Source organism: Pelobates fuscus, chromosome 1 (genome assembly GCF_036172605.1).
Source record: "Pelobates fuscus isolate aPelFus1 chromosome 1, aPelFus1.pri, whole genome shotgun sequence".
Classification (NCBI taxonomy): Eukaryota; Metazoa; Chordata; class Amphibia; order Anura; family Pelobatidae; genus Pelobates; species Pelobates fuscus.
In genome coordinates, this window is record NC_086317.1 from 471,804,310 (window position 1) to 471,824,173 (window position 19,864).

The window sequence follows — 19,864 nt, forward strand, 5'->3', positions numbered from 1 at the left end:
TATATTTCTATATTGCTGTGGCACCAGGTATTTAATAAGTTTTTTCAGTAGGAGTGCAAGAGGTTGATCTGTTTGGGGGGGTGGGGGGAGAAGGTGTATGTGAGATATTTTATATATAGATAGAGATATCTTTCTCTATCCCTATCTATCTATATCTCTAAACACTAGTGCAAGCATTAAACTATGCACTACAAAAAAAAAATGTCAAAATACAAAGTCGGCAAATCTGACCTGTTTTTGGACGAAATGGGATAGGTCCATTTTCAGACTAAAACATGGGCCACCGAATCGGTGCATCCCTATGCAGAAGTTAATAGAAATGGCAGATCAGATTCTATTGACTCAGACAAATAGCTTTATTCAGGTTTTTCTTGATTAAATCGCTTCTGATGGTGCCCAAAAATCATGAGCTGGTTAACTGTCTTGTGGAAGTCGTTATGGTACCCCAAGGTTCCCTTTAAACAGTGACAATATGTACATTTACAGTCTCAATTACTGCTGTGAAGGTTCTACCTCTGTTTTAGCTTTAAACAGAAAATGACCTGAATGTCTCTTTTATAAAATCGTGCTGCATACAAGCCTTATACAATATCAACCTTATTAACTAAACTTGAAAATGTTTTACATTTGGAACATACTGGTTAGATATGATTAATTACAAAGCATGGAAAGAGATCTTGAAGCTAATTTCAAAAGGGACATTCTCTCCCCCCCCCCCCCCCCCCAGAAGAAACAGATCCCAGATGGTAAACATTCCACCCTGCACAAACCAAGCACTATTCACCTTATGTGGGAATGACCACAGCCAACAATAATTGCCACTACACATAGAGGAGTAGACCAGTGCCAAAATTCAACCTTACATTAACTGTGCTATACATCACCCAAGCTAAAGATAAAAACGCTTTAAAGGGGAACTCTGGTGGAATTTCTAACATTTAAAATCACTTATAACTCTTGTTAATCTATTTAATTAGATCTCTTTAAAAAAAAAAAAATACATTAAAATCTTTGGAGATTTAACAACCAATATTACATTCAATTCCGACAAGGGCACACTGCAAACATGAGAAATAGAAACATTGTTAAATTTCTCCTATTTCTGCATTTGCTGCAACAATTTTCACACATCATGCAAAAGCTAAAATAAGAACAGTGATGGCTAGCAGAATAATCAAGAGAAATGCAGGCCACAACAGCTGCAGTGCTAAACCAAGGGATAGCCGTCAGTGTCTTGTGGTACGGATTCTAAAGAAAATAAAATGTATACAAACACACTGTAAAATCATTTATTTGCAGGAAAACAAAATATTTCCACATAAGAGAATATAATTTGTATAAACAATTGCTGAATTCCACAAGCTAGCTCACTGCTTAATAATGACCAAACAGCAAATAAAATAAAAACCAAAACACCACACGTACAATAACTTAATCCACTTATAAAGGCAAATGTCTGGACGAGGGACAGACCTTATGTAAAGGCTGCATAAGTCAACAAATTATCTGGTGACAACTTGAATTTCAGTAAAGGTATGTCCTTCACACATAATGAAGGTTATGTGTATAATACATGGGAATTAAACAGAATTCATATTGCATTGATCTCAAACAGCAGTGTTCAGCAAGACTCAATGAGTGAATTGTAAAAGCAATGGTTGGGAAAACTCAAGGACAAAAGATTCATGCACCAAGCAAAATGCACCTACCATCACTTCCTCCTATATCCATCGTAACATTCTCCTTGGGCCACAAGGCTATAGCTAGTCAGAAGATTAAACCTATTCACACATTGTGTAAAGGGTTAATGTGTGATGGAAAGTAGGCTTGTGTATCTATTGTACCTCGCCTCATATCTGCTAAGGGCGGCTACAGCTTGCTAAGCATAGATTGCCAGGTCAGGAACAATTTCTCCTCCCACCTTTCTCATCTGACACTGGTAAGGGGAATGGAAGCACTATAGGAGCATGCATATTTTAACTGGAGGTCTGCTAATATTACCACAGTTACACATCACAATGAAATCTGCACTGACGCACCTCAGAAAACCTATTTTTAAAAAAAGGGGGGGGGGGGAGGTGAGATTTAGCTATATAGGTTTATATTATGCTTGCTACAATTATTCTAAGGATTTATAGACTAAGTAGTCAGAAGTAATCCAGACAAAGTATATCAGATTTTCATAAACTAATTGTTTACTATAATTTGATCTTGAGAATTTAAATAGCACACGGTAGCCACCAAAGCACTTTCAGTAGCTTGTGGTGCAAAAGCTCTGCTGCCCCTGTTTGCATAGATTCTGCTTTAAAGTACCATAGGAATCACTGCACCTATAAGCTAACTCACCACCAACTCAATGACATCACAGGAAAGAAATGCTTATGCAGTCTCATTGCCTGTGCTGCAGCTGCAATTAACTATTCAAGAAAACATGAATTGGTTTGCTGTGTAGAAACCACTCTACGCATCTTTCTTTAATATATTTTCATAAAATGAAACATTTCTAAGCTAAATATACAATGAACCAAAAATATACCCAATATTGCATGCAGTAAAGCCCAGTAAATAAAAAAGGAAGGTATATGGATCTATATTGCACCTAAAAATTGGGCAAAGGTTTTAACTTACACAACCAATTAAAACAAGCATTCTCCTAACCGCAATGAGCACCTATATTGTGCATTGTGTCTGTCATGGGTAATCTTTAGTTGTATTGCATGGACCAATAAACTAGCAGAGGGAGCCTTGTCACATGGACAAAGATTTGGTCAACAAAAGGAGTTTAAGCCTGCGTGGGATATGCATAAGGCTATCCTAACTATAAGATAAAGCCAGGGACTAATTAAAGTATTTAGAAAATTGGGCAGACTAGATGGGCCGAATGGTTCTTATCTGCCGTGACATTGTATGTTTCTATAAAAAAAAAAAACGCACAACACCAGTCTGCTTGAGCATCCTGAAGGAACACAGCACCTTTTCCATTTTAGACTTCAGTGCCTTAAAGCAGAATATAAAATCAGACCTCTTGCACTTGAATTTCTTAAGCACTGTTAGTTTAATCATGGTGAAAGCCCACAACTGGTCACATGCTGTTTCTTTTCCCAGGAGAAAGTAGAAAATGCAATGCTATCCCCCTACATAATTTTAGAAATATCACTTTTTGATACAAGCACAGTGCTTAGAATGATGCCACCTCTCAGATTCCCAGAAGCTTTGGAGACCCAATCATGCCTTACACTCAGCAACTATTGCAGTGATGGCTAAACTTGACACCATAAATGGTTTCTGGGCTACATTTCCCATGATGCTCAGCTAACCTTTAGCATCAAAAAGCTAGCTGAGCATCAAAGGAAATTTAGTCCAGAAACAATTAATGGTGTCACAGTTAGCCATCACTGAACTATTGTGTACTTACCAAAAAGCACAAAGAAACAACACAATTGGAGATTAAAAGATCTGAAGAAAAAAGAAAAATCCTGATCAACATCCTCTGCCAGACTATAAAATAAATTCCATAGTGAGAAGAAATTGCAAAGATAAAAAATATAGCCAAGTCCTACCTTACTAAGATGACCTTTCAGAGTTCAGTGATTGTGGAGATTCATTTTTGGAACAGCAACTCAATCTATTTGCCGCTGGGTTAGATGGAAAGTAACCCCTCTATTTCCATGGAAAAGATTCCCTGAATTGAAATAGTGTTTAAAACACTCCAGCATTAGAAATAAATGTAGCTATTTAGAACACAGGAGTGTTTCATTGAGTATCCCCTGTTGTTATAGAGTTAGAGTGTTCCTTTGAACCCACAATTACCAGCATCAGCGGAAAAAAAGCACTGCATGGCACCAGTGCCAACTATCTTAGAGGAAAACTCCAAGGACCAACACACAATTCATGGATTTTGGCCCAAATAATTAGATGTATTTTGTATGCACATTTTTTTTTTAAATATATTTTAGCATTATGCCTTTTTACACCTTCCCGACCCTTGGCCTAAGGTAACATGTCTGAGTGCTGTGTCCGAGGGTCAAACTGATTGTACTATTTATTTGAAGCCATCTTCTTTCTTCAACCCCTGGCCCTTGCACAAGAGTACATCACTGAGCTCTACGGACATTCCCACTACATAGTGGGATCCACCAGACACCAATACACAAGACGATGCCTCTTTCCCACAGCTGTCATTAGCGACTGCTGTGGAAATTGACACAAGGTGTTTTGTGGAAGCTTAGCCTGATATCCACAAGATAGTTCCTACATCATCTTATATATTTTCATTGCCTTGAAATTTAAACAAAATTCAAAAGCGGTCAATATTAATATATCAAAAGATATGTTAAATAATAATAGGATATGTGTTTTGTTTAATTCTCAGGTGTGTGGAACCAGGAACTTGTATGAGAACATATGACAAGAGTCATGCAACCTCAGGTCCAATCCACAGTGTAATATATATATATATATATATATATAAAATCCATATTTCTACACGAATACAAGTGTAATGTTCCCCACATCCACATGGAGTGTGAATGAAAAAAAACAAACAAAAACGCATGTCAGCATGTAGGACATTTTAAAATGGAGTATAAAAATATATTTTGAAGATTCTGGAAGAGCACACTGTGGACCCCCCAATACAAAACGCAATTTTGCTTTGTGATTTATTACATAATGTAATATTTTAAGATTGCTTGAGTATGGCCTTCTTGTATCAGAACATGCTTCGGCCATATAAATGCTAAGACTTATTTAATTGTATAAAATATTTTACCAGGAAGGATACATTGAGAATATTCTCATCTTCAAGTATGTCCTGGGTCCACACAAAAAATGCATTAATACAAAGAGGTACAATAAATTACAAAAACATTAATATTCAATTAAGATGTGCATTGCAGGACTCCCTGTTCCCTTAAAATAAAGGTCACTCTCTTAATAAACCCCAGAGCACCTGTCCTTAATGTCATTGTGCTACCTAGTGCATCTCCATATTTGCATTACTTGAGCTCCCTCCATGAAACGTTATGTGTCAGCACCAGCAACCATTAACATGTCTTCTTAATAGGAACATCACAAAGCAGTCCAGCACCCCCCATTCCACATGATCTTGTAACCCATGGGTGCAGGTTTCCAATTTCTACACAATCTATTTTCAGAATTTACATATTTTAACTGCTCCATTTCTCTTCAAAAACAAAGCAAAATGGTTGCAGCTTTAAATAATGTGATTACATAGGACAATGCAGCCAAGACCACCTCCATTCCATATCATGTTGGAGCCGGTCACCTCCCCCTGTTAATGGCATTCCCCTCCTCCATTAGTAGGAGAATGCAGCCCTCTATGCTCCATAGCATGCTGTCCAGAGCCTCCCCCTTCCACCATCATCCCTCCCCCACCACATAGCATTGCTCCCCTGGCCTGCAGACATAATGCACAGTGTGATCCCCCATCCCCCCCAGGTATAATATCCATGTGACAGCCTGAGCTCTGGGTTATTATATATAGCAGATTACCCAGGATGCCCTGCAGCCTCCCCCTGGCTGCTATGGTGAAGCTGTGTCCGGCCTGTGTTGGTCTCTCCGCCATGCCCCGGGGTAGATCTCCCCCCCCCAGGCCTGGCTGTGTTACTCCCCCCGCTCCGTGCTCTGCATTGCTGGCCCCACTCCCGGGCCCTATCGCAATGTTTCCCTCCCCCATCAATCCCCCCTATGCCGGCCCGTTACTGCCCCCTCCTCCCCGGTACACCGTGTCTCCGGGGCCCCCCGATCAGAGCTCTGCCCCCGGGGGCCACTTACCGCTCCGTCCAGAGTGTGCGTCTCCACTGTCCGAGTGTCAGGAGCTGTGTGAGGCAGGGGGCGGGGCCACGGGAGGCGGGAAACTGCGCTGTCAATCACCGTGACGTCACTACCCCGCCGCCATTATCCAGCGCTCTGTATACTTCTCTATAACGCGGTATAATCCGTCCTGTGTCACCTCGGTATAAAGAAACTGTGCCTCACTATCCCGCGCTGTAACCGTTACCCTTACTGCCTTTCACCTCAATAAACAGCACCTCACTATACCGCCCTATAACCGTTACCCATACTGCCTTTCACCTCAATAAACAGCACCTCACTATACCGCCCTATAACCGTTGCCCATACTGCCTTTCACCTCAATAAACAGCACCTCACTATACCGCCCTATAACCGTTACCCATACTGCCTTTCACCTCAATAAACAGCACCTCACTATACCGCCCTATAACCGTTGCCCATACTGCCTTTCACCTCAATAAACAGCACCTCACTATACCGCCCTATAACCGTTACCCATACTGCCTTTCACCTCAATAAACAGCACCTCACTATACCGCCCTATAACCGTTGCCCATACTGCCTTTCACCTCAATAAACAGCACCTCACTATACCGCCCTATAACCGTTACCCATACTGCCTTTCACCTCAATAAACAGCACCTCACTATACCGCCCTATAACCGTTACCCATACTGCCTTTCACCTCAATAAACAGCACCTCACTATACCGCCCTATAACCGTTGCCCATACTGCCTTTCACCTCAATAAACAGCACCTCACTATACCGCCCTATAACCGTTACCCATACTGCCTTTCACCTCAATAAACAGCACCTCACTATACCGCCCTATAACCGTTACCCATACTGCCTTTCACCCCAATAAACAGCACCTCACTATACCGCCCTATAACCGTTACCCATACTGCCTTTCACCTCAATAAATAGCACCTCACTATACCGCCTTATAACCGTTACCCATACTGCCTTTCACCCCAATAAACAGCACCTCACTATACCGCCTTATAACCGTTACCCATACTGCCTTTCACCCCAATAAACAGCACCTCACTATACCGCCTTATAACCGTTACCCATACTGCCTTTCACCCCAATAAACAGCACCTCACTATACCGCCCTATAACCGTTACCCATACTGCCTTTCACCCCAATAAACAGCACCTCACTATACCGCCTTATAACCGTTACCAATACTGCCTTTCACCCCAATAAACAGCACCTCACTAAACCGCCCTATAACGGTTACCCATACTGCCTTTCACCTCAATAAACAGCACCTCACTATACCGCCCTATAACCGTTACCCATACTGCCTTTCACCCCAATAAACAGCACCTCACTATACCGCCTTATAACCGTTACCCATACTGCCTTTCACCCCAATAAACAGCACCTCACTATACCGCCCTATAACCGTTACCCATACTGCCTTTCACCCCAATAAACAGCACCTCACTATACCGCCTTATAACCGTTACCCATACTGCCTTTCACCCCAATAAACAGCACCTCACTATACCGCCCTATAACCGTTACCCATACTGCCTTTCACCTCAATAAACAGCACCTCACTATACCACGCTATAACCGTTACCCATACTGCCTTTCACCCCAATAAACAGCACCTCACTATACAGCCTTATAACCGTTACCCATACTGCCTTTCACCTCAATAAATAGCACCTCACTATACCGCCCTATAACCGTTACCCATACTGCCTTTCACCCCAATAAACAGCACCTCACTATACAGCCTTATAACCGTTACCCATACTGCCTTTCACCTCAATAAATAGCACCTCACTATACCGCCTTATAACCGTTACCCATACTGCCTTTCACCCCAATAAATAGCACCTCACTATACCGCCCTATAACCGTTACCCATACTGCCTTTCACCTCAATAAACAGCACCTCACTATACCGCCTTATAACCGTTACCCATACTGCCTTTCACCCCAATAAATAGCACCTCACTATACCGCCCTATAACCGTTACTCATACTGCCTTTCACCTCAATAATCAGCACCTCACTATACCGCCCTATAACCGTTACCCATACTGCCTTTCACCCCAATAAATAGCACCTCACTATACCGCCCTATAACCGTTACCCATACTGCCTTTCACCTCAATAAACAGCACCTCACTATACCGCCCTATAACTGTTACCCATACTGCCTTTCACCTCAATAAACAGTACCTCACTATACCGCCCTATAACCGTTACCCATACTGCCTTTCACCTCAATAAACAGCACCTCACTATACCGCCCTATAACCCTTACCCATACTGCCTTTCACCTCAATAAACAGTACCTCACTATACCGCGCTATAACAGTTACTGATACCGGTGAAACTGACGGAAGCGAAGCACAGAGAGATGGACACAGGTTTCTTCAGGAAGGAAGAGATTCTTTATTGGATCACCGATCGGGACTCAGAGGGACTAATGTCACCAAAAATACAGCAAGTTCTGAGCCCCGGACAATAGTGCAGGCTCCTTATATAGGCACATAACTCCTCCCATATTAAGCTCCACCCGCACATTCTCTTAACCAATCAATACAAATAAGAATTAACTTCCTGTTTGACCGCATGGCTTGTCCAGCACAATGGAGGAGGGGAATACTACATCCTGTATTCTTGCACATGCTCCGTACACTACTGATCGTATCTTGCCTCGTGCAACCAACTGATCGATACGTCAGCATATGCACGTACACATGCCACGTGGTAATCTCGGCCTACTAAATTTATTTTTACCGAGATTCCACCACATTCCCCCCTTTGATGCCTCTTGATATTTCACAATTACTTGAGGCATCACTTAACCTTGGTTTGCATACACCGCAAGTTACCTTGAACCAGACCAGACTTATCTTATGATGTGAATCTTCAACACTCATCTTCCTGCATTGGTTCTCCCTGATCTAGAGCCTTATACTTATAAACCGCCATTATCTGTGCAGCAGCCTTCCTCTCTGCTATATTTTCTATCAGGCTTTGCACAGACCTAACTACTAAGGGTATAAGACACGGCAGGAGTAGACACAACATTAAAATCAGTAGGACTCCACCTACCACTGCCTTAAGCCCTCCAAACCACTCATACCAGCTACCAAACCAACTACTTGGATTGTACCCTTTCCATACCTGAGTAGGCACATGCGCTAGTTTAACCATATGGCTAGTAAGCTCAGCTATTGCTTGCCCTTCGTCATCTATTTGAAGACAGCAATTGCTCAGGTTAAACTTCCCACATACACCTCCCTCTACTGCCAAAAGGTAATCCAAGGCTAATCTATTTTGGTAGACTGCTGTCCTCATCCTGGTGTTATGCTTTGCTAGAAGATTGAGCGCTTGTGATGTTTCGTTAGTGATAATCTCAACCACCGCCTGTAATCTTATAATTCGGTTGAGCATATAAATAGGGGTTCTATAACCAAAGGTACCATCCTCAGCCCACGTGGCTGGCCCATAATAATCTATGATACGCTGGGGAGGCCATTCATTATCTTCCCAAGTGCCTATCTCTATGGGTCCCCTTTTCTTCCTATGATTCACATCATACACTTTAACACCTAAAGTCTCACCTGTTTCAATCGGTAACAAGAAGAAGGATGGTTTGAGCATACCCAACACACATGCCCCTTCCCAGTCCTGTGGCAACTCCGAATAGGCTTTCTTACCACAGATCCAGTACAAATTTGCTGGGGCTCTCCAGGTAGATGTGATGGATAAATCAAACCACACATCCTTTAAATTGGCGTATCTAGCAAACGGGTTAGATGGTTCTGAGACATTTGAAGCCGACCACCAAGTTGTATTCTTTGTATCATCATCATAAGCTTTTTGCCCTAGACAAGTTAATTCTCCTACAGAAGTGTTATACATTATTCCTTTCCTTGCTATGCAAACATAACCTATGATGGAGGTCTTTAATCTCCACTCAGATTTACCTCTAACACTCATATGATAATAGGCTTGTGTAGATATTAGTTGGTCAACTGCCTCAGAACCGGACATTACCTCCTTTGCTTCCCAAGGCCATTGGTCTCCCATGTTAGTACCTCCACACACATAGCAGTTGGTAACATTAAGACTACCGGCAATACTTTCGGCTAAATCGATGAACAGGTTTTTAGCATTATGGGGGATCTTATTATCTATACTCATCTCTTCATAAAAGGAATGGTATACTTGATGAGTTTGGGAGGATACCGTATCAGTCTCTATCCCTATAAACAATAATGTCCCAGGATCTAAACCCGTCCCGTATATCTGAAACCCAAATAAATTGCCATATTTGTCTAAGAACTTATCGGGGTTATTTATAAGTATATGGATGGGATTACATTCCATAGACTTACAATATGGGCTAGTCGGCAACTTAGTCACTATCATGTCTTTGTCTACTGTCTGTCCCCAAGTCGCCCACCCCACACAAGACCAATATGGGCAAAAGTTATAGTCTTTATTTGGGCATCTAGGACTCACATATTTATTTTTACTACTGGGACAAATATATTTATCATTAGACCCATACGTCCTCTCCCATCTAAGATCCCCACATACATTCCACGGCTTTCTACCACTCGATATCGCTTTACACGCATCAAATAGCAGAACACCCGAAGAATGTACGGATTCTAACACCGTCTTATTAATTAGGGTCCCCTGAGGATCTCCATTCCTGAGAGTCAACCAAATTGTACGAGGTTGATACTCCGGACTGAAGCACTTAGGTTCTCCTACTCCTAAATGGCACACACTATAGTCTATATTTAAGTATCTACATCTCGATACATCTCCTTTACACTCGTATTGTGAATGCCAAATTAGGGTTTGGGAAATATGGTTACCTGTTCTCGTAGTCTTAATGCATACCTCACAGCTAGGAGTGTCGGTACCTCCACCTTCCTGAATATAAAAACACATATAAATAAACACTATCAAAAGCACATCTTTCGCCGTCATCCTCAGTCTTCGTCCGTGCGAAGGCACCTCAGCTTCCAGGATGTGAGGGCTGCAGGGAATGGAGTTCTGCTCGTCTTCACAGGAGTCCCTTCGAGACTTTTCCTGGCTTATAAACTATACGTCGGTGGGCGGACAGGCTTTATTATGGCCTTCTCACTCACGCACCAAATCCCTGTAACAATAAAATTTGTAATCCACAATAGTTCCTCGTTACTCCGACTGAGTAGTGCGTTTTAACCGGATCTTGCAGGGATTCTCTGGATCTGCTGTAACTTGCCAAGAATCGACTGCTGCTGGTTTAACCCTGGAGTGATGTATCCACGGAGTCACTTCGGCTACTTTTATCGCTGTAGGGGTAGACAAAAGAACAACATAAGGACCTCTCCACTTGGGCCCTAACGGTACATTATTCCACTCTTTAATCCACACTTGATCTCCTGGATGATAACTATGAACAGGGGGATAAATATTCACAGGTAATCTATCTTGTACCCATTTCTGTACCTCCTCCATAGTCTTACCCAACTCTACAACCTGCTGCCGGGTAATTCCTTCTCCCAACTGACTCAAATCCCCCCTTAAGTTACCAAGTACGGGAGGTGGTCGCCCATACATGATTTCAAAAGGAGAGAGGCCCATCCTTCTGGTAGGGGTACTGCGGATTCGCAATAGAGCTATGGGTAAGAGAACGTTCCACTTAAGTTGGGTTTCCTGACACATTTTAGCCAACTGGTTCTTAATAGTTCTATTCATTCTCTCTACCTTGCCAGAGCTCTGGGGTCTATATGCTGTATGAAGCCTCCACTTTATACCAAGCATATGAGTCAGTTGTTGTAGGCACTGATGAACAAAAGCTGGACCATTGTCCGATCCTATAGAACAGGGTAGTCCATATCGGGGTATTATTTCTCGTAGCAGGAATCTCACAACTTCTCCTGCTTTCTCTGTACGAGTAGGACATGCTTCTACCCAGCCTGAATAGGTGCACACAATTACCAGCAGGTAACGATGTCCACCCGATTTAGGCATCACTGTAAAGTCAATTTGTAAATCGGACATGGGGAGTCCCCCCATAAACTGGACTCCTGGTGGCTTTACTGGTCCTTGTCTTGCATTATTTTTAGCACACGTTACACATCTTCGTACAATGGCCTGAGTCAAGTTGGACAATCTTGGTATGTAGAAATGTTTTCTGAGAGATTCTTCAGTACTGTCTCTCCCAGAATGTGTCCCGTTATGATAATTTTGGACAATTTCTACCGCTAGTGATGCTGGTATGACTATTCTTCCATCTTCTAGCTGATACCACTTGTTCTCCAAATACTTTCCTGGTTCAGTCTTTAACCACTCCTCTTCTTGAGCTGTATAAACTGGAGTCCATTGGGACAGTGGAGTTGGTATAAGAGCAGCTATATGCCCCACATACTCCTGTCTTCCTGATTCAGCAGCACGCTTAGCTGCACTATCTGCCATCCGATTTCCCTTGGTTACATCACCATCTCCTCTCAGATGCGCTCGACAATGTATGATACCGACTTCTTTCGGCTCCCACACTGCTTCCAATAGTTGTAGGATTTCAGCTGCGTATTTGATTTCTTTGCCTTCTGAATTCAGTAGTCCTCTTTCTTTATACAAAGCTCCGTGGGCATGAGTGGTTAAAAACGCATATTTGGAGTCCGTGTAGATGTTCACTCTTAAACCTTCAGCCAATTGTAACGCTCGTGTCAGTGCTATCAATTCTGCCTTTTGTGCTGATGTTCCTTTCGCCAGTGGCCGAGCTTCTATCACCTTGTCTATTGTTGTTACTGCATATCCTGCATAGCGGATCCCTTCTTTCACATAACTACTGCCGTCGGTATAATATTGAACATCGGGGTTCTGGATGGGAAAATCACGAAGATCTGGTCTACTTGAGAATACTTCATCCATTACTTCCAAACAATCATGTTGACTTTCAGTAGATTGTGGCAAAAGGATAGCTGGATTTAAGGTGTTTACAGTCTCTAAATGCACTCTTGGGTTTTCACACAACATTGCTTGATACTTGGTCATACGGCTGTTACTAAACCAATGATTTCCTTTGTAATCCAACAACGTCTGTACTGCATGTGGGACTCGTACATAAAGTTCTTGACCCAGAGTGAGTTTATCGGCTTCAGCTACTAGCAGGGCGGCTGCAGCTACTGCTCTTAGACAAGGTGGAAGTCCGCTGGCCACTGCATCCAATTGCTTAGACATGTAGGCAACAGGTCTTTGCCATGATCCCAGGTACTGTGTCAATACTCCCACAGCCATTCTTCTTTGCTCATGTACATACAGGTAGAATGGTCGTGTGTGATCAGGTAGACCTAATGCTGGGGCACTCATCAAAGCCTTCTTCACATCTTCAAATGCCGTTTGTTGTTCTTGAGTCCATAAGAAGGGGTCGTGCTCTGTACCTTTGATAGCTGCATACAGAGGTTTTGCCAGTATCGCATAGCTGGGAATCCATATCCTACAGAAGCCTGCTGCCCCCAAGAATTCTCGCACTTGTCTTCTATTCTTGGGTATTGGTATTTGGCAGACAGCTTCTTTTCTCTCTGGCCCCATAATTCTTTGACCTTCAGAGATATGGAATCCCAGATATTTGACAGTTGGAAAACACAACTGAGCCTTCTTTCTAGACACCTTGTATCCTGCCTTCCAGAGAATGTGTAGTAGATCGTGCGTTGCTTGCTGACAGATTTCTTTTGTAACTGCTGCTATCAACAAGTCATCTACATATTGTAACAATACACACTCTCCTGGGATGGACTCGAAATCCAGTAGATCTTGACTTAGGGCTGAACCAAATAGGGTAGGTGAATTTTTAAACCCTTGGGGCAGTCTTGTCCAAGTCATTTGGCGTTTTGAGCCCGTTACAGCGTTCTCCCATTGGAAAGCGAAAATACATTGACTTTCTGCGGCTATTCGGAGGCAAAAGAAGGCATCTTTGAGATCTAAGACTGTGAAGTAAGTAGCCCCGCCCGGAAGTAAAGCAAGCAGGTTATATGGATTGGGTACAACTGGATGTATACTAACAACCGCATCATTGACTGCTCTCAAGTCCTGCACAGGTCGATACTCATCTGTACCGGGCTTTTGAACAGGCAGCAATGGGGTGTTCCAGGGGGAAGTACAGAATTTTAGGATACCATACCGTATGAACTTATCCAGATAGGATTGGATGTTCTTCTTAGCCTTCTGCGGGATGTGGTATTGTCTTAGGCTCACTGGATAAACCCCAAGTTTTAGTTCAATTTTTATAGGTGGAATATTGCGGGCCAGTCCTGGTGGGTTGTTCTCTGCCCAAACTCCTGGTATGTTAAATAATGTCTCATCACTCCTAGGGTTTTGGCTAGTCAACACTGTATAAAGTCGCCACTCTTCTTCCTTTGGTACGGATAATGTCATGATACCTGAAGGTCCATTAAACTTTAAAGATGTTGTTCCATTTGGTAGGAACGTAATCTGCGCTTGTAATTTTGATAGCATATCACGTCCCAGCAATTGGACTGGACATTCAGGCATATAAAGGAATTGATGTTTTACTACGTGGCCTCCCAATGTACAGAGTCGACTTTTAAGAACCGGTTTTTCAGCACTTCTTCCAGTTGCTCCTATCACAGTAATAGTCCTTCCAGATGGAGGAGCAACTAGATTAGTCACCACTGAATGTTCAGCACCAGTGTCGATCATGAACGCACTCCTTTTTCCCCCTATTGATACATCGACCATAGGCTCCGCTCGACCAAGGGGGATGGAGCCCGGTCGGTATCAATAGTCCTCCATGACCGTGTCAGCCAATCCTACAAAGTCCCTACCTTCTCTATCGCGGGACCTTTGCGCTGCTGGAATATACCTGTCTTCCCTAACACTTCCTCTGTTCCCATTACTCCCTCTATTACCATTACTCCCTCCGGGGCCTCCTCTACCTCTCGCTCTGCCTCTAAAGTTTCCGTAGCCTGCCCTGGGTAGGTCTCTCTCGTACTGCTCTCTTTGCGGACATTCGTTCCTCCAATGCCCTTCTTCCTTGCAATACGCGCATTGATTCCTACTCAAAGGCTCCCTATTCCATCTACTATCGCCTCTATCTGGGCCCGTCTATCTACGCCTGCGATCGCTACCGCTAGCATATCAGCCTTTTTACGCATCTTGCGCTCTTCCTCTTTCTTACTTTCTGTTTCCCTATTCATATAAACCTTATTCGCTACCTCCATTAGTTGGGTGATTGACATACCTGCAAACCCTTCTAACTTTTGTAGCTTGCGCTTAATATCTCCGTAAGCTTGGCTGACAAAGGCAGAGTTCACCATTCGGGAATTATCTGCGTCTTCCGGATTAAAGGGGGTATACAAGCGGTATGCCTCCAATAATCGGTCATAAAAGACACTGGGCGCTTCATCGCTTTTCTGAATCACCTCAACTGTCTTCGACATGTTAATAGCTTTCTTTCCTCCGGCTTTCATGCCAGCAATTATAGCGTCTCTATAGGCTCTGAGTTGAACCATATCAGCACCATTTACATTCCAATCGGGATCGGTGTTGGGATAATGTGTTGCGGCCCATGCTGATGGATTGGCTTGGTTTAAAGTACGGGCTTTATCCTCTAGTGCTTTAATGGCCGCTTGATTAATCCTTGTCCTTTCCTCATTGTTAAATAAAGTCATTAATAACCGCTGGCATTCAGCCCATGTCGGGTTATGTGTCTGTACTATTGAGGTGAACAGATCAGTCATAGCTTATGGTTTCTCAGTATACGAGGAATTGTGGGTCTTCCAGTTTAAAAGATCGGTTGTCGTGAATGGGACGTATACAAAGACTGGGTCAGCATGTGCCATTTGGCCTGCGGCATCAATATAGGCTGACCCAGGATTCAGACGAAGAGGCATCTGATAGTGTTTTAATTGTTGGGCACCGGTCAACTGTCGGGTCTGTATGGGGCTACGTGGAGGGGCGTCAGTCATAGGTTCCAGTCGGGGAGAAATAGGGTATGGGGATATGGGAGCTTGGTTTTGGGAAAAGGTTGTAAATAAAACACTTCGAGCCGAGCTAGATGAAGCTTGACCGGAAGTCTGAAGTGGCGCCAAATCAGGATATTCGTTTTTAATGGGGGTTGGTTTTGATTCCGGAAGGGGAGATTTAGTACGAGGGGGGGTGGATCCTGTACTGGAGGAGGAAGCGGAAGTGGATGAGGGTAATGAGGGGAGGGTTGCAGGACTTCCTGCATTTGCGTCACTTCCTCTTAACGGAAAGTAAGGGGGCGGCAAAGGGATCTCGGACTCAGGGGGCGTGTCCAAAATGGGCCTAACACCAGTCCTAGTGGACAAACAAGTCCTAGCTACCATGAGGCGACACTGCTCCTCGTGGCATGTCTGGAGCCATTTTGGCGAGTCATTTACGGCCTGTCTCCAACAATCAATATAAGGAAACTGGCCGTAAAGTTCAGGCCTACCCGATACAGCCACGTGTACGCGCTGTACCAGAGTTGGATCCAAACTGCCACGTGGCGGCCATGCCGCAACCAAAGTAGGCCACTCCCTAGTACACAAAGTGACCAAACGTACAGGAGACATTTTAACCCCAAAATCACAAGTTTTGAATCCCTTTTTAAAATTCTTCACCATACAACCTAAGGGATCCGGAATCGTTGACTGCGACGCACCCATACTTAACAATGGAACGTCGTCGACAACGAATACTATACACGCGTACTATTCAACAGTCACACCCGTTTCCTCTGGCAACAGCACCACGTGGTACGGTTACCAAGTGAAACGTACACAATAACAATAAACACTCAGGGAATTCCCGTACACACACAGCTGTTACACCAGTCACTATATAATCAATATTATGCCCTTTGGCGTAACTATACAGTCACCCACGCTATAATTCTCTATATACGAATTACCCGTCTATAACACACCCCAGTAACATCGTCTTTTACAAATAGCGGTTACAGTACGGTTAGCATAGGTCAAAGCACAAGTTAAGGTCACAATACAATTATTAGTGGTTATGGTGTTAAACATGCAATGGACGACAATGATTAGTACTTATATACAGTGTCAGTAAATATACAGGGTTATGGTACCGTGCACTATAATACAGCAACACACTATTAACACTCTCGCTAGACGGCTGAGCTCGCGCTATCTAACAAGATATACACTTTACTAAACAATCTTTAACACATTTACAATTCCCAACTAAACTATTGGCCAGTACCTTGAATGGACTACCTAAAACTATATACACCCGTTTTGGTTAGCCACACTGCCCAATCACCACATATAGCGAGCTAGAGAACCGAATTTACACAGGCGCCTCTTAGTCGCACTATCAAAAGTCTAGTGGGTTCCAAATTTACACGCCTTCCCACTTAGCCCAGATAGGTTGAGAGCTAGCGAACCGAATTTACACAGGCGCCGCTTAGTCTCCCGGTCCCTCCGACCTAGCGAACGTAATATACACCCTAGAACGCTAGTCTAGACAAGACACCGGTGTCCGGCTAGGGCTATTTACACCAGGACCCCGCCTGACTAACAAAATCAAACGGTCTGACTAAAGAGCGTTCGATCGAGCGGTGCGCCTTCGCTCCTTCCCTCCGACAGAGGGGGCAGATACACAGATTCAAACCCCTTTGGGCCTACCGCACAATCGGTATACCCTTAGTGGGTCCTGCCGTCTAAAACAGCAGTTGTCTTACCTCCTCGTTCCTGAACCTGAGTTCACACTCATCGACGGGGACACCCCAGCACTTCTCACGTAGAGGCCGATGATCTCCTGGACAACAGACCAGTGGCGCCGAGACGAAGGGAGGTCCACGCAGAAGTTCAGGGGTGCAGCCGTAGAGAACGTGGGCAAAGATAGACCGTCTCACGCCTCTGCCTCTCAGCTACCGTTGAACGATGAGCTTCCCGGCCAATGCACCAAATGATACCGGTGAAACTGACGGAAGCGAAGCACAGAGAGATGGACACAGGTTTCTTCAGGAAGGAAGAGATTCTTTATTGGATCACCGATCGGGACTCAGAGGGACTAATGTCACCAAAAATACAGCAAGTTCTGAGCCCCGGACAATAGTGCAGGCTCCTTATATAGGCACATAACTCCTCCCATATTAAGCTCCACCCGCACATTCTCTTAACCAATCAATACAAATAAGAATTAAAGGACCACTCTAGGCACCCAGACCACTTCAGCTTAATGAAGTGGTCTGGGTGCCAGGTCCAGCTAGCTTTTACCCTTTTTTTTATAAACATAGCAGTTTCAGAGAAACTGCTATGTTTATACTGAGGGTTAAGCCAGCCCCCAGAGCCTCTAGTGGCTGTCTCATTGACAGCCGCTAGAGGCGCTTGCGTGATTCTCACTGTGAAAATCACAGTGAGAAGACGCCAGCGTCCATAGGAAAGCATTAGGAATGCTTTCCTATGCGACCGGCTGAATGCGAGCGCGGCTCCTGCCGCGCATGCGCATTCAGCCGATGACGTCGCGAGGAAGAAGAGGAGGAGGAGGAAAGCTCCCCGCCCGGCGCTGGAGAAAGAGGTAAGTTTAACCCCTTCCTCCCCCCAGAGCCCGGCGGGAGTGGGTCCCTGAGGGTGGGGGCACCCTCAGGGCACTCTAGTGCCAGGAAAACGAGTATGTTTTCCTGGCACTAGAGTGGTCCTTTAACTTCCTGTTTGACCGCATGGCTTGTCCAGCACAATGGAGGAGGGGAATACTACATCCTGTATTCTTGCACATGCTCCGTACACTACTGATCGTATCTTGCCTCGTGCAACCAACTGATCGATACGTCAGCATATGCACGTACACATGCCACGTGGTAATCTCGGCCTACTAAATTTATTTTTACCGAGATTCCACCACATTACCAATACTGCCTTTCACTTCAATAAACAGCACCTCACTATACCGCCCTATAACCGTTACCCATACTGCCTTTCACCCCAATAAACAGCACCTCACTATACCACGCTATAACCGTTACCCATACTGCCTTTCACCCCAATAAACAGCACCTCACTATACCGCCCTATAACCGTTACCCATACTGCCTTTCACCCCAATAAACAGCACCTCACTATACCGCCCTATAACCGTTACCCATACTGCCTTTCACCCCAATAAATAGCACCTCACTATACCGCCTTATAACCGTTACCCATACTGCCTTTCACCCCAATAAATAGCACCTCACTATACCGCCCTATAACCGTTACCCATACTGCCTTTCACCCCAATAAATAGCACCTCACTATACCGCCCTATAACTGTTACCCATACTGCCTTTCACCTCAATAAACAGTACCTCACTATACCGCCCTATAACCGTTACCCATACTGCCTTTCACCTCAATAAACAGAACCTCACTATACCGCCCTATAACTGTTACCCATACTGCCTTTCACCTCAATAAACAGTACCTCACTATACCGCGCTATAACAGTTACCAATACTGCCTTTCACTTCAATAAACAGCACCTCACTATACCGCCCTATAACCGTTACCCATACTGCCTTTCACCCCAATAAACAGCACCTCACTATACCCCGCTATAACCGTTACCCATACTGCCTTTCACCCCAATAAACAGCACCTCACTATACCGCCCTATAACCGTTACCCATACTGCCTTTCACCTCAATAAACAGCACCTCACTATACCGCCCTATAACCGTTACCCATACTGCCTTTCACCCCAATAAACAGCACCTCACTATACCGCCCTATAACCGTTACCCATACTGCCTTTCACCCCAATAAATAGCACCTCACTATACCGCCTTATAACCGTTACCCATACTGCCTTTCACCCCAATAAATAGCACCTCACTATACCGCCCTATAACCGTTACCCATACTGCCTTTCACCCCAATAAATAGCACCTCACTATACCGCCCTATAACTGTTACCCATACTGCCTTTCACCTCAATAAACAGTACCTCACTATACCGCCCTATAACCGTTACCCATACTGCCTTTCACCTCAATAAACAGCACCTCACTATACCGCCCTATAACTGTTACCCA

At 44.0% G+C, this 19,864-nt stretch overlaps 2 protein-coding genes across 2 annotated transcripts in view; one reads left to right on the plus strand and one right to left on the minus strand.

Annotated features, from left to right (window-relative positions):
• FAM168A (family with sequence similarity 168 member A) overlaps positions 1-5,872 on the minus strand; it is a 112,101-nt gene extending 106,229 nt beyond the window's left edge. Inside the window, exon 1 of the mRNA XM_063431766.1 lies at positions 5,797-5,872. The gene's annotated coding sequence lies outside the window, so the exon portion shown is untranslated. The remainder of the gene's footprint in view (positions 1-5,796) is intronic.
• The window catches only part of MRPL48 (mitochondrial ribosomal protein L48), a 377,463-nt gene that overhangs the window by 91,209 nt on the left and 266,390 nt on the right, over positions 1-19,864 (plus strand). The gene's annotated exons all lie outside the window — the stretch shown is intronic.